This window comes from Symphalangus syndactylus, chromosome 2 (assembly GCF_028878055.3).
Source record: "Symphalangus syndactylus isolate Jambi chromosome 2, NHGRI_mSymSyn1-v2.1_pri, whole genome shotgun sequence".
Taxonomy (NCBI): Eukaryota; Metazoa; Chordata; class Mammalia; order Primates; family Hylobatidae; genus Symphalangus; species Symphalangus syndactylus.
Window position 1 is genome coordinate 81,394,461 of NC_072424.2, and position 15,057 is coordinate 81,409,517.

The following is a 15,057-nucleotide window of genomic DNA, read 5'->3' on the forward strand; positions in this document are numbered from 1 at the left end:
AAGTTCAACTGATATTTTTAAAAGTCTGATTCATTATCAATTATCACTTCATTAAAAATAACAAAATCCATTATAATGGAGTAGAACCAGGACTAGTGTTTTCTGGAGAATAGGCGTAGCCCCCATTTCCAGTCTAATCTGGATTTTTTAAAATATACAACTTTAACAGAAGCAAAGGATAGAATAAGGAGCAGAGATAAAAAATATTTGACCTATCTTGTTGACAACAAAAGATACATCATAAGGTTTGAGGGTCAGATGCCTTAGAAATTATCTGCCTGCCACTAGAATGAACATGGGCCCTCAACCTGCAAGGCAGTTTAGTCTTACTACCTCCAGTTTTTTCCTATCAACTACTATTGGAAGCACTCAAGTATGGAGGATTACTGGACTGTTGGTACAGCTCTGCTCTTTAATTAAGGTCTGCCTTCCATGTGCTTTTTTGAGAGCTGATGACTAGGCTAAGCAGTTGCTGTCCATGGTCCATTAGAGCTCGAAATGCTCTAATTATTGACTTAGCTCAGGCACAGGCTACGAAAGGAAATACGTAGACTTGGGCTGATGATTTATTGATTGCTTTTAGGGAATTTAAATTGTTGTTTTCATTTCGACAATTAAATGAGTTCCAGAGGTTGAATCAAGAATATATAATTTTGAGCCAAGACCAAATACCCATCTAGTCGATAGGAGATACAATTGAGTGTAAAAACAGGCACCCTCCCAACCTTGTGGAGCTTATACTTCTATTGTCAAGAAACATGAAAATAAAATAAGTGAAAAAGAAAACTAAAGCTCTGGTAAGCCCCTCAAAATAGCAGCATATCATGTCATGAAACTTTGTAATCAAAGATTTCCCTCATCATGGAATACAGAGAAGATTCCCTTGAGGAGGGGATATTTGAGCTGGAATTTGAAGGATAAACACAAGTTTATTGGGTGAGGTGGAAAATACAGGGAAAGGTGTTACATGCAGAGAGAGAATATTGTGTAAAAGGCCTTTGATACAGAAGGGAGCCTAACACTTTATAATGTACTAAAAGGAGTCCCACTGTGCCTGGAGTTGGGGTGGATTACGAGAGTGGGTGATGGTTATGATGTGAGGAGAGAGGATTGGGGTCAAACTGTTGCTCATCAGTCATTCATCCATTTTCTCATTCACTCAATGAATATATATGTGCGTGTGTGTGTGTGTGTAAATTTATAAATTTTCCTTTTCTAAATGATTTCTTTTTTAAATTGACAGATGAAGTTATATGCATTTGTTCTGTACATGATGCTTTGAAGTATATACAAATTGTGGAATGGTTAAATCTAGCTAATTAACAACTGCATTACTAGACATAGTTATCATTTTTGTGGTAAGAATACTTAACATCCACTTTCTGCACTCTTCAAGATCAAGGAATATATATTGAGCACGAATTGGTGTTAGTTACTTTGGAATGTTGGGATTGGACCAGTGAATGTAACTTACGGTTTTTTTTTTTTTTTTTTGAGCAAAGCAATGTCAGGTAGTGTTAAGTACTATGCAGAGAGTTCAAATGGACTGAAATGATGGATACAGCAGGTTTTCCGGCTGAAATTGACTTGTAAGGAAAAAAAGGTTTTCTGAAGTGATATATAAATGGGGAAAAAAAAGGAGATATTCATGTTGAGCAAAAGGGGAAGAGCATTACATGTAGAGAAACAGCTTGTGCATAAACTTAGGAAAGTAACAAGCTTACATTGCAAAGAACAGAAAAAAAGACCAATGTGGCTGAATCTTAATGGGAAAGAAAGTGTACCTTTTATTTTTCATTCCAATTATTTGTTAACTGTTACAGCCAGTTTCAGGAACCTTAAAGACTTCAATATCCTTAAGGCTTGCAAATTTGCTTTACTACTGCTACTACAACTACTACTACTACTACTGCTACTACTACTATTATTATTATCCTTGTTTTAGAGCCCTGGGATATGGCTTTATTACAGCCAGCTTTTTAAAAATAAAAGTTCCTGTAGAAATACATTTTCTATACAGTTCAATTTTTTTTAAATACTTTAAGTTCTGGGATACATGTGCAGAACGTGCAGGTTTGTTACATAGGTATACACGCATCATGGTGGTTTGCTGCACCCATCAACCTGTCATCTATATTAGGTATTTTTCTTAATGATATCCCTCTGCTAGCCTCCCATCTCACAACAGGCCCTGGTGTGTGACGTTCCCCTCCCTGTGTCCATGTGTTCTCATTGTTCAGCTCCCACTTATGAGTAAGAACATGCGGTGTTTGGTTTTCTGTTCCTGTGTTAGTTTGCTGAGAATGATGGTTTCTAGTTTCATCCATGTCCTTGCAAAGGACATGAATGTATCCTTTTTTATGGCTGCATAGTATTCCATGGTGTATATGTGCCACATTTTCTTTAGCCAGTCTATCATTGATGGGCATTTGGGTTGGTTCTGCTTTGCTACTGTAAATAGTTCTGGAATAAACATACGTGTGCATGTATCTGTATAGTAGAACAATTTATAATCCTTTGGGTGTATACCCAGTAATGGGATTGCTGGATAAAATGGTATTTCTGGTTCTAGATCCCACACTGTCTTTGACAATGGTTGAACTAATTTACACTCCCACCAACAGTGAAAAAGCGTTCCTGTTTCTCCACATCCTCTCCAGCATCTGTTGTTTCCTGACTTTTTAATGATTGCCATTCTAACTGTTGTGAGATGGTATCTCACTGTGATTTTAATTTGCATTTCTCTAATGACCAGTGATGATGATCTTTTTTTCATATGTCTGTTTGCCACATAAATGTCTTCTTTTGAGATGTGTCTGTTGATATCCTTTGCCCACTTTTTGATTTTTTTTTTCTTATAACTTTAAGTTCCTTGTAGATTCTGGATATTAGCCCTTTGTCAGGTGGATAGATTGCAAACATTTTCTCCCATTCTGTAGGTTGCCTCTTCACTCTGATGATAGTTTCTTTTGCTGTATAGAAGCTCTTTAGTTTAATTAGATCCCATTTGTCTATTCTGGCTTTTGTTGCTATTGCTTTTGGTGTTTTAGTCATGGAGTATTTGCCCATTCCTATGTCCTGAATGGTATTGCCTAGGTTTTCCTCTAGGGTTTTTACGCTTTTACGTCTTACATTTAAGTCTTTGATCCATCTTGAGTTACCTTTTGTGTAAGGCGTAAGTCAGTGGTCCAGTTTCAGTTTCCTGCATATGGCTAGCCAGTTTTCCTAACACCATTTATTAATTAGGGAATCCTTTCCCCATTGATTGTTTTTGTCAGGTTTGTCAAAGATCAGATGGTTGTAGATGTGTGGCGTTATTTCTGAGGCCTCTGTTCTGTGCCATTTTTCTATACATCTGTTTTGGTATCAGTACCATGCTGTTTTTGGTTACTGTAGCCTTGTAGTGTAGTTTGAAGTCAGGTAGCATGATCCCTCTAGCTTTGTTCTTTTTGCTTAGGATTGTCTTGGCTATATGGGCTCTTTTTTGGTTCCATATGAAATTTAAAGTAGGTTTTTTCTAATTCTGTGAAGAAAGTCAATGGTAGCTTGATGGGGATAGCAATGAATCTATAAGTTACTTTGGGCAGTATGACAATTTTCATGATACTGATTCTTCCTATTTATGGGCATGGAATGTTTTTCAATTTGTTTGTGTCCTCTCTTATTTCCTTGAGGAGTGAATTGTAGTTCTCCTTGAAGAGGTTCTTCACATCCCTTGTAAGTTGTATTCCTAGGTATTTTATTCTCTTTGGAGCAATTGTGAATGGGAGTTCACTCATGATTTGGCCCTCTGTTATTGGTGTGTAGGAGTGCTTGTAAGTTTTACACATTGATTTTGTATCCTGAGACTTTGCTGAAGTTGCTTATCAGCTTAAGGAGATTTTGGGCTGAGATGATGGGGTTTTTTAAATATACAATCATGTAATCTTCAGAGACAATTTGACTTCCTTTCTTCCTATTTGTATACCTTTATTTTTTTCTCTTGCCTGATTGCCCTGGCCAGAACTTCCAATACTATATTGAATAGGAGTGGTGAGAGAGGGCATCCTTGTCTTGTGCTGGTTTTCAAAGGGAATGCTTCCAGCTTTTGCCCATTCAGTATGATTTTGGCTGTGGGTTTATCATAAATAGCTCTTATTATTTTGAGATATGTTCCATCAATACCTAGTTCATTGAGAATTTTTAGCATGAATGTGGTGTTGAATTTTATTGAAGGCCTTTTCTGCATCTGTTGAGATAATCATGTGGTTTTTGTCATTGTTTCTTTTTATGTGATGGATTCCGTTTATTGATTTGCATATATTGAACAAGGTGAACAAGGCTTGCATCCCAGGGGTGAAGCCGACTTGACTGTGGTGGATAAGCTTTATGATCTGCTGCTGGATTCGGTTTGCCAGTATTTTATTGAGGATTTTCATGAGGGATGTCAACCTGAACTTTTGTGTGTGTGTCTCTGCCAAGTTTTGGTAGCAGGATGATGCTGGCCTCATAAAATGAGTTGGGGAAGAGTGCCCCTTTTTTCTATTGTTTGGCATTTCAAACTTTAATTGTCCAAAACAGAATTTTGATCATTAGTCTCTTCAAACATTTATCTCCCATTGTTTGCACGTTAGTGAAGTGCACATGCCATAGTCAAAGACAAATATTTGGGACCATCCGGACCATGCTTGGTTCCTCCTGATGTATTAGCATGGCTTATTAAATATCTATCAACTTGAGATCAGTTCTACTTGTGTTCATCTAAACTATAATCTAAATGCTCATCATTTTCTACCTGAACTAATTTAACATCCTTATAATTAATCTTTTTTTTTGGTGGGGGGGCTTGCCCTATAGGACTATTTTATATCCAAAAGATAGGCCAATGTTTTAAAAGTAAAATTTGATGATCTACTACTCTATTCTCTGTTCCCACCTTTACTCCTAACATCGACACACACTCTTCAGTGGCTTAACATCACTCTGAAAATATAACTAAGTTCCTGGCCCCACTCCATACATCTCCCTGTGATCCAGCTCTTCCCTGCCTCTCCAGTCCTGAATCTACAAGGAAAAAAAATCTTAAAAACACTGTTATAGATTCACCCCTAGAAACACCAGACATTCAGGTAACTCAATTCTTCCACATACCCACTAATCTAATCAAGCTCTGAATATATTCTAGTCTATATACTTCTCACACCTCTTCTCAATTCCAGAAAATCTTCTATAATGTCAAGTGTAATTTAAAGACCATGAGCAGCAAAATATCCTATTTTTTTCAACCTCTTCTCTCAAAGCTTTCCTTAATTCATTGTACTATAAAATAAAACAAGCTAGCCAATGAATCTGCTTACCTAAACATGTTTCTGCAGAAATTTTTATTTTAAAAAGCTGGTAATAGTAAAGCCATTTATGAGCCTTAAGTATATTGAAGTTAAGGTCCCTGAAAATGGCTATAACAAATTAAAAACATAATTATAATAAAAATTAAAAGCCTGGCTTCTCCCTGAGGACAGTGTTTTCCCTGCAGCCCTCTAGGGCAGTATAAGGTACTGTGGTGATTTTTAGGCTGGGAGGTGTAGTAGAAATGCTTTTGTTCCTCTTTGCCATTTTTATAAAATTCTACAATTTGTCTCCTAAAAATATAGCTTTGAATCTCATTTCCATGTATTATATCACCTACTACTCTTCATTTGCTGTTGTCATCTTCAGATCCCAGGTATTCAACCACATGTTTTCCAAGGCATCTGTTCCCAGCTCCATATCACTCTCTCCACACTACTTCAGTCTTAATTCTGGTGATTTCAGTATACATGTACATAATCATACATAACTCCCAGGCCCTTTGTTTCATTAATTTACCTTCCAGTGATCTTCCCCTGCTTTCTGCCTTACCTACACACTCACATGATCTTGCCCTGGCACTTATTATTAACAATAAATGTAACCCTGAACAATTACATTGCCTGCATTTCACTTTTTGATCACCATTACTGTCTATCCTTTCAACTCACTTTCTCTATTACTCCACTCCTCCAAACTATGAATTATACTAATTTTTTTTCCTGTCACTGAGATATTTGATATCTTCCCCCTGCTCCTAAACAAACCTAAATATTATGGTCAATTATTATAATCTTTTTTGAACACATATACTCTCTGGCTTATCTCTAGCTTTGTTGTAGTCACCTAATAAAATCAAAACCTGTTTAATCCAACTTTATAACTTCTCTGCACTTGAAATTTGTACAACATAAAATGAAAGGAGAAAAATGCCCAATTAATTGATTACTTCATTATAAATTAATAATTATAGACCTAAATTGGGCGTTAGTGATTCCTGCCAGTTGCGTCACAATTCCCTACGTGCATTTACTCTTATGTCATTTAAGATGACAGTTTCACAGCTTCTTAGCTCTCCTCAAACCTTCAACATCACCCATTTCATTTTCATTCCCAGATAAATTCTACTTCATGAAGAATTATTAAAGTACAAGTATACCCCAGAGACGTGCCAGGTTCAGTTCTAGGCCATATTTTTTTTTTCATATTCTACCTATAATCCATTAGTAAATGTTTGCCTCTATCTTCAAGTGTCCAAAATCTGACCATTTCTTATTCATGTCCACTGTTATAAGTCCGGTCCTACCTGTAATTGTATTTTAGCTAGATTATAGCAATTATCACCTAACCGGTTTCTATGCACACATTCTTATCCCCAACACTCCACTTAAACCTTGCAAACACATACACTCTAATTTCAACAAAACAGAAAAAGAGGTACTTTATACCAGTCAGTTCATGTCAGTCCTCTGTTCAAATTCCTCTAATGACATCTAATTTCAATTCTTGTAAAAGACAATTCTTTTACAATGGCCTACAAGACCATACATGATCTGTATTTTTATAAAAATCCAAATAATCTGGCCATGAAGTCTTTGTACCATTTTTTCCTTACGAACTTCACCCCAGCTACGTGATTTTCTCTAACAGACGTGCTTCTTCATCCTAAGTGCCTTTCTCCTGACTGATCCCTTTGCCTAGAATTCTCTTCTTTCCAGTTTACATTTGGATAACTCCCCTATCTTCCCCAAGTGCTCTAATGTCACCTTACCAATTAACTCTACCATGACCATCCTATGTAAAATCGCAAACTCTTCACACATACCTACCCCTTACTGTCTTCTTGCTTTTTTCCTAAATAAACATTTTATTTTAGAATAGTTACTGATTTTCAGAAAAGTTGGGAGTATAGCACAGAGATTTCCTGTACCCTGCATACCCACTTTCCCCTATTATTACCATGTTACATTAGTATGGTACGTTTGGTAAAATTAATGAACAAATATTCATACATTATTGTGAAGTAAGTTCTAAAGTCTATAACTCAGATTTCCTTAGTTTTAACTAATGTCGTTTTTTCTGTTCGGGACCAATTCTATATTCCACATTACATTTAATTGTCATGTCCCTTTAAGTTCCTCTAGGCTGTGACAGTTGCTCAGACTGTGTTTTTGATGACTTTGACAGCTTTACATGACCAGAATAAATGTGGCCATATACTTGGTATAATGTCTCTCAGTTGGGATACGTCTGATTTTTATTCACGATTAGGCTAGGCTTATGTGTTTTTAGGGAAAGACCACAGAAGTAAAGTGCCATTGTAATTACATCATATCAAAGATACATATTATCAACATGACATTGCTGTTGATGTTAACCTTGTTGACCTGGCTGAGACAATGTTTGTCAGATTTCTCTACTTCAAAATTTCCTCCTTTTCACTTTGTACTCTTCGAGAGGAAATCACTGTCTGCAACACACAGTTAAGGTGTGAGGATTTATGTTCTACCTTCTTTAGGGTGGAGTATCTACATAAAATATTTGGAATTCTTCTCCACAGGAGATCTATTCTCCCTCCTCAATTTATATCTTTATATATGAAATGTTTTCATCAGTATATAGTGTTGTGTATGAACACTTATGTTATGCTTTGGTTTATATTCCAATTCTACTGAATTTATTTTGTTGTCAAGTTGATACAACTTTGGGCATTGGGAACTCTCAGTTGGCTTTCATGTCCCTTTGATATATCTTCATCATAGTGTGTGTGTGTGTGTGTGTAGTTGTTTGTCAGTTTGTTTTTATCATTTTCTTACTTTTTAGCACTAAAAATACACATGGCTCATCTTGTGTATTTCCCAGCCTAGTCTTAGAATCATTCATCTCTTCAAGGAGCCCTGGTTTCTATTAATGCATAATGGTTTTAGAAACCAAGATCTAGGGGATAGATGCACTCATTGTTACTGCAATATTGCTGCTTCTAAGCTCTCTCAGCCTACAAAATGAGAAAATATATTTATGTATGCTAACCCATGTATCTACATACGACTATATATATGTATTTCTATATGTGGCCATATGTATTTATACTAATGGCTGAACTAATCCTGAGTTCATACTGATGTCTCCAATTCTAATCCATTACCATAAACCCAGATAATTCTGGGTTTCTTCTCTTGCTTGTTTGTAAACTCCTGCTCCAACAGTGAGAAACATAGTTTGCACCATTTGCCAAACTTTTACTTAATTTTTCAATTTCAGTACACATTCATAGCAGCATTACAGATATTAACCCATACACCCAAGGGAAACAACTTTATCAGTTGGAGTACAGTACTAGGTTCAGTTTCTTTTGCAAATATTCTTACATATCCCACTCATTTCTAGTTACTTGGTACAGTACCATTTTCTCTACCCACTCAGTGATATGGTTTTATATGATTGTGATACAGTTAGTTTACTTTTTATCACATTTTGCATTCCATCCTGAGATCCCTTGATCTCCTAATGGATTTGTTGAATTTGTATACATCATAGTTCAGTCCTACTTCTGTGAAGTTGTATAGAATTTCATAAGTGAATAGGGGCATTTATCCACAATTACAGCACCATACAGCACCATCATAGAATATTCATGTGTTTCATCTGTTTAATGGTCCCTTTCATCCAAAGACTTTGAAAAACACTGATCTTTTTGATATCTCTATAATTTTGCCTTCCCTAGATTTCACATAATTAGGATTATATAATTTGCAGTCTTTTCAGACTGGCTGCTTCTACTTAGCAACATGCACTTAAGACTCATTTATGTCTTTGTGGGCTTGACAGTCATGTTTTTCTATAACTGGATAATATTCCATTGTGTGACTATACCAGAATTTGTTTATCAATTCACCTTGCTTGCTTTCAGTTTTTGGCAATAATAAATAACAGTGCTATAAATATTTGGGTACATATGTTCGTATGGACACTAGTTTTCAAGTCAATTCGTTCAATATCTAGAAGCATGTTTGCTGCGTCATGTGGTTAAATTACATTTAGCTTTGTAAAAAGCTGTTAAACTGTCTTTCAAAGTGATCATACCATTTTTAATTACTGGTATCAATGAATGGTTTTTCCTTTTGTTACATGACCTCACAAGCAATTGGTATTATTAGATTTTCTTATTTTATCCATCCTAAATGTTGTATAGTGATCCCTTGTTTTAATTTGCAATTCCCTAATGACAAATGATATTTTATAGCTTTTCATATGCTTCTTTATCATTTGTTTTATTTTCATATAACATTTAAGACTTTTAATGTACCAACAAATATATAAATTTATTTTTCTCTCATCTGTCTTATGTAGTATAATGGAAATCCCAAGATAATCTTGACTCTATTTTTTTCACTGAAATATCTTAAGTACGTAATTTCCCATAAGTTTCAAATAAACACTTAGCAAATGAATAAATTGAAATTCTGTCTAAGAAAGAGGGATAAATAAAGTATACTAATGGAGAACAGCAGCCAATGACATAGAAGAAAAACAAGAAACATTTGTGTTATTGTGGTTGAGGAGAGAAAAAATCAACAATTGCTTTACTCTTAGGCAAGGTTAATAACAGAAAACCAAAGATGTGTCCATTTGATTTTAAAGCATGTATGTCATCAGCGATAATAACATGAAGTTTCTCAGTAGAGAATTAGGATTAAAGGTATTGTTTATGGAAAAAAAAAGAAGAAAGGGAAGAACAACTAAAACAATTCATTCAAAAAATTTGTTTCTAGGGGAGACTGTGCAGTAATTGGGAATCACAATGGCTCGAGGTAGGATATTGATTAAACATAGCATATACTATGCATGCTTCTAAGCTGATAGGAATATCTAGTGGAATAGAAATTGGTTATGTATGAATTGAATACGTTAGAGGAGCACGTATATAAGAAGGTAAAAATACAAAGCAAAAATGAAAAAGTTTTGCTTTAAGTGTAAGAACACTTCATCTAGCATAAGAGGAGAAAAGAGAAACTAAAAGATTGGGTATAGACAGATATAGGTAGGGTGAAAGATTGTTGCTGGGATATTGGTGGATTTCTTGTCAATATTTACTAATTACTTTATGGAAATGATATCAATTTATAGTGATAATGAAGACAATAATGGTACAGAGGTATATAGGAGACTGAGGAGAGAGGAAATTAACAATGATAACTACTTGTTTTGCAGAACGAGGAACTGTTAACATATGGGAGAAGTGCAGTAAGACTACCCAGTAGAAAGGGGCAGCAGATGAGTCTGGTAACAAAAGTGGCAAGAAGAAGCCCATAGGACAGCCTAAGAAGCTGGCCAGGGACATGGACAGAAACAAAAAGAGGAGCAGAAGAAACTCAAAAAGCTAAAATCAAAGGCTGCAGGAAAGATTCACCTGGCCACAGGTGGGATTAAGAAATCTGGCAAAAAGCAATCTGTTCCTTGTACCTGAGACAAAGGCACCTTTTGATTTCATTCCTGTTTAAACATCTGAATTCTCTGCCATAACATCTATTGCCACCCATAGCTAGAATTAAGTGTTGTCTTGGAGCCTATGGTATATTTAAGAATAAACCTTTGTTTTTAAAAACTCATACAGTGCCTCACTGTCTCTTCATTTCATCTCACTCAGCCATTCCTACCATACTGTGAAGTCAAAGTCAACCCAGCCCAGAGTGTTGCCAGAATATTCTTTTGTCTTTCTTCTACCCCCAAATTATGTATCAACTGGAATTACAACAACTTATTTGAAAAAAAAAATGCCTAATAATATTGAATTTCCTTCTGGAATTTATGCTTATAGACTTCAAGTATTAAAATTCAGCATGTATATTTCTCTCCACAATTGCACAGAGATATAGCCATGGTTTTGTCACAAAATGTGATTTAACCATGTAAGGATATGGTTAAACTATTGGGATCAAGGCAGAGGGGAATAAGTAAATCAAGGCTACATTTTTAAGAAATTGGTATGATGATGTAACAATATGTCTAATCTGTATAAAAATAATAATATGAGAGTTACAATGATTAGTAAAATATAGAAAAATAAATCAATTTGATGTCTTCATAAGGTGGAATAAGTTGCAGACTGGAATTTACAAGAGAAAATCAAGTACTAGAACAAGCAATGATTATCTTTGAGACTTCAGAATGGGAGGAGTTATCAATGTTTCAACCATAGTCACAGACAGTTGATAAGTGGTGGAAAAAAAGATCATTGCAGTGTAGATAGAGGAACTAAGAGAGAAACTGTTGATTTTAAAATTGTCAATAATAATGATAGGATTCAAAGACAGATTAAGAGAGTAAGTCAAGTCCTAAAATGACTTAATAATAATTGAGTGGTCCATGAACAGTTTGGTAATTGTTAGCAGCAGAGAGAGACACAAAGAACCCTTCAAAAAATTAATGAATCCAGGAGCTGCTTTTTTGAAAAGATCAACAAAATTGATAGACCACTAGCAAGACTAATAAAGAAGAAAAGAGAGAAGAATCACATAGATGCAATAAAAAATGATGAAGGGGATATCACCACTGATCCCACAGAAATAACAACTATCATCAGAGAATACTACAAACACCTCTATGCAAATAAACTAGAAAATCTAGAAGAAACGGATAAATTCCTCGACACATACACCCTCCCAAGACTAAACCAGGAAGAAGTTGAATCTCTGAATAGACCAATAACAGGCTCTGAAATTGTGGCAATAATCAACAGCTTACCAACCAAAAAAAGTCTAGGACCAGATGGATTCACAGCCGAATTCTACCAGAGGTACAAGGAGGAGCTGGTACCATTCCTTCTGAAACTATTCCAATCAACAGAAAAAGAGGGAATCCTCCCTAACTCATTTTATGAGGCCAGCATCATCCTGATACCAAAGCCTGGCAGAGACACAACCAAAAAAGAGAATTTTAGACCAATATCCTTTATGAACATTGATGCAAAAATTCTCAATAAAATGCTGGCAAACCGAATCTAGCAGCACATCCAAAAGCTTACCCAACATGATCAAGTGGGCTTCATCCCTGGGATGCAAGGCTGGTTCAACATATGCAAATCAATAAATGTAATCCAGCATATAAACAGAACCAAAGACAAAAACCACATGATTATCTCAATAGATGCAGAAAAGGCCTTTGACAAAATTCAATAAAGTCTAATCAACGAACTTCAAAGGAGACTGAACATTTAAAGGAGGAGGAAGGAGAGCAGCTTTGAAATAATACTAGAAAACGGGGAATATATGAGAGAAATAACAGGTTCAATTCTAGCTGGCTGAAATGTCCAGGACACTAGTCTCTTAGGTGTTCAGGAGGACCAGGATCTTGAGGGCCTTGTCTCTTTGTGGCATGGTTAGGTGCCAGTCTGTGGACAAGATGCTGAGTCACTTGGAGCAGCAGGCTTGGCGCTGACCCTTCTGTCTGACAGGTGGGTGATTGCAGGATTTGGATCAGATGAAAGGTATTAAAAAGATCTCTTATCTTCTCTAGCAAAGTGATGTGAAATTGTAGCTCCATTTGGGGAGTTTCTCTTCATCAAAGAGTATTCGAAAGCAATTGAATAGTTTCAGATGGAAAGGGAAACATGAAAATATTTAATCTGAAGTAAAATGTAAACCACAGTAGCTGATGTGTGGGTGATGTCTGGGGAGTGGAGGTAGAGCAATTGCAAGAAAATTAATGAGGAGGCTCCTGATGAACTCTAAGGAGAAACAGTAGCTATTTCAATCAGTGTGGTACTTTTGGAAAAAAGTGGACAAAGATGGCACATGTATCTGTATGCATATATGCATACATGGATATCTGATTTAATACTGCACACACAGAAAATCGTCCATCTGAGTGGAGGTGTCAGGAGACAATGTAAGTAGAAAGAATGTTATGCCCTGTAAACTGATAGCAGTTGGGGGAAGAAAATCTGTGGACTTTCAACCAACCATTGATTTCGAGGAATTGAGTAAATTTGTCTTAAATCTTAAAAATTTAGGTCCCTCCTAGAGTAAGGAATAAAAATCTAGAGAATATTATATGTCTTTGTGTGTTTTATGTCTATCTATCTAATCACACAAACACAACATACATACTAAATAATAGCTAATATATCAAAAACATTATTGTTTAAGAATAGATTTTATTTTTTATAAGCTCCCCAATGGATTTGGCTTTCATGTTTGAGTGGCAATCATTGTAATAGGCCACATCTTTCCTCTTTTACTCATACTCTTTATGAATTACTCTATAGTATTGAATTTTTCTTTTTATTTTATAATAACATAGATTATAAACTGAGATTTATAAATGTGTCTTATATGTAAATGTGATTTTTATATTAATTCATCTTATTTCACAATATTAGATATAATAACCATGCAAACTGCTAATTAAACCAGATTTGTTTGTAATTCATTTTAAATTGACATATATATATATATCACTGTCATTGAAATAAAAAAAAATAGCATGGCTACTGTTCAACCCCTTTCACAATGCTTACATTGATTAAGTATAAATTCTGCTCTGCACATCATGTAAAGGAAATACACATTTAATTTGTTGATATCTTGGAGATATATCTCATGTGTTATTACTACATTTTTAAAAGGCAACAAAACCCATTCAGTACATTGATTTCCTTTTTGAGATGTATGTATGAGGACTGTTTTCTTCATTTCGATAATAAATTAAATAACCAAAGGCCTCAAGAGAAAGAATAATTTTGAAATTAATAAAGGGAGTTCAATGTAAAAAAAAGAAAATATTAGTACTATTTCCAACCCAAGTATTCCACGGCTCCCATCTGGAAATATGTGCATGGCATAGAAGCCTATTATCATTTGAATTTATAATTACTGTTAAATATGTACATAGAGTGCTATCATGATGGTTGTGGCTTTGTGATCTTAACATACCCCAAAGAGGCAGCATTAAGATTTACTTTCTCTGAATAAAAACTTTTAAGAGAATGGACTTCTTTCCTAGAAATGCAAAGGCAAATATGAGGACAATCTTGATTAACAATGGCAGAAAGCCCATCAGATAAAAGGACTAACCGAAATTGCCAAAGCAACAAAGAAAAAGGGAAACAGTCAGTGTTTTCTCACAGAGATCATTTAACTGGACTATTAAGGTATGTCCTGTATGTACTACACAGATAGAGCATGCACAAAATTTCCATGGAATATGCTTGTAATGAAATACTATGTAGAGGCTAAAATTATATTGTAAAATAAAGACAAAATATTTTAATATAAATCAGTAAGTGAGAAAAATCACATTTCAGGAAAGAATATGCAGTACAATATTTTTTTAAAAGAGAAGGGGATATGCTGTTCCAGTTATCACAATTTATTGCCTCTCAGCTTTCCAGCCAATGTATCATTTCCTTGCCTGTCACAATGGAGCTGGATGTTGTAAACATCACTTCATTGCCAGTTGAGGTGCTGGAGGGATGCTAAGGAAGGAAGATGTTTATTTTGCTGATTCTAGTGCACTTAACTCAGTTTGCCTCTGAGGGACTAACTAGGCAGTTGTCCACAGACACAAAATGGTGCTCACCTTCCAGTAGTTGCAGCCTAGGGGTATTTGCACAGTAGGCTTGGTCCACCAGCTGTGGACTAGCCCTGTTTCAGAGTAACAAAATAAACTTGATTGCCATCTCTTATGCTGGAGCTGTGCCTCCTCCATTGGCATCTAGATCCTATCCTTGGC

At 35.4% G+C, this 15,057-nt stretch overlaps 1 non-coding gene across 1 annotated transcript; it reads left to right on the plus strand.

Moving 5' to 3' along the window:
• The first annotated feature begins 5,312 nt into the window (after positions 1-5,312).
• Positions 5,313-5,443, plus strand: LOC129478170 (small nucleolar RNA SNORA33). Its single transcript, XR_008656324.1, has one exon. It is a non-coding gene; the product is annotated as a small nucleolar RNA SNORA33 (small nucleolar RNA).
• Positions 5,444-15,057: the final 9,614 nt, after the last annotated feature.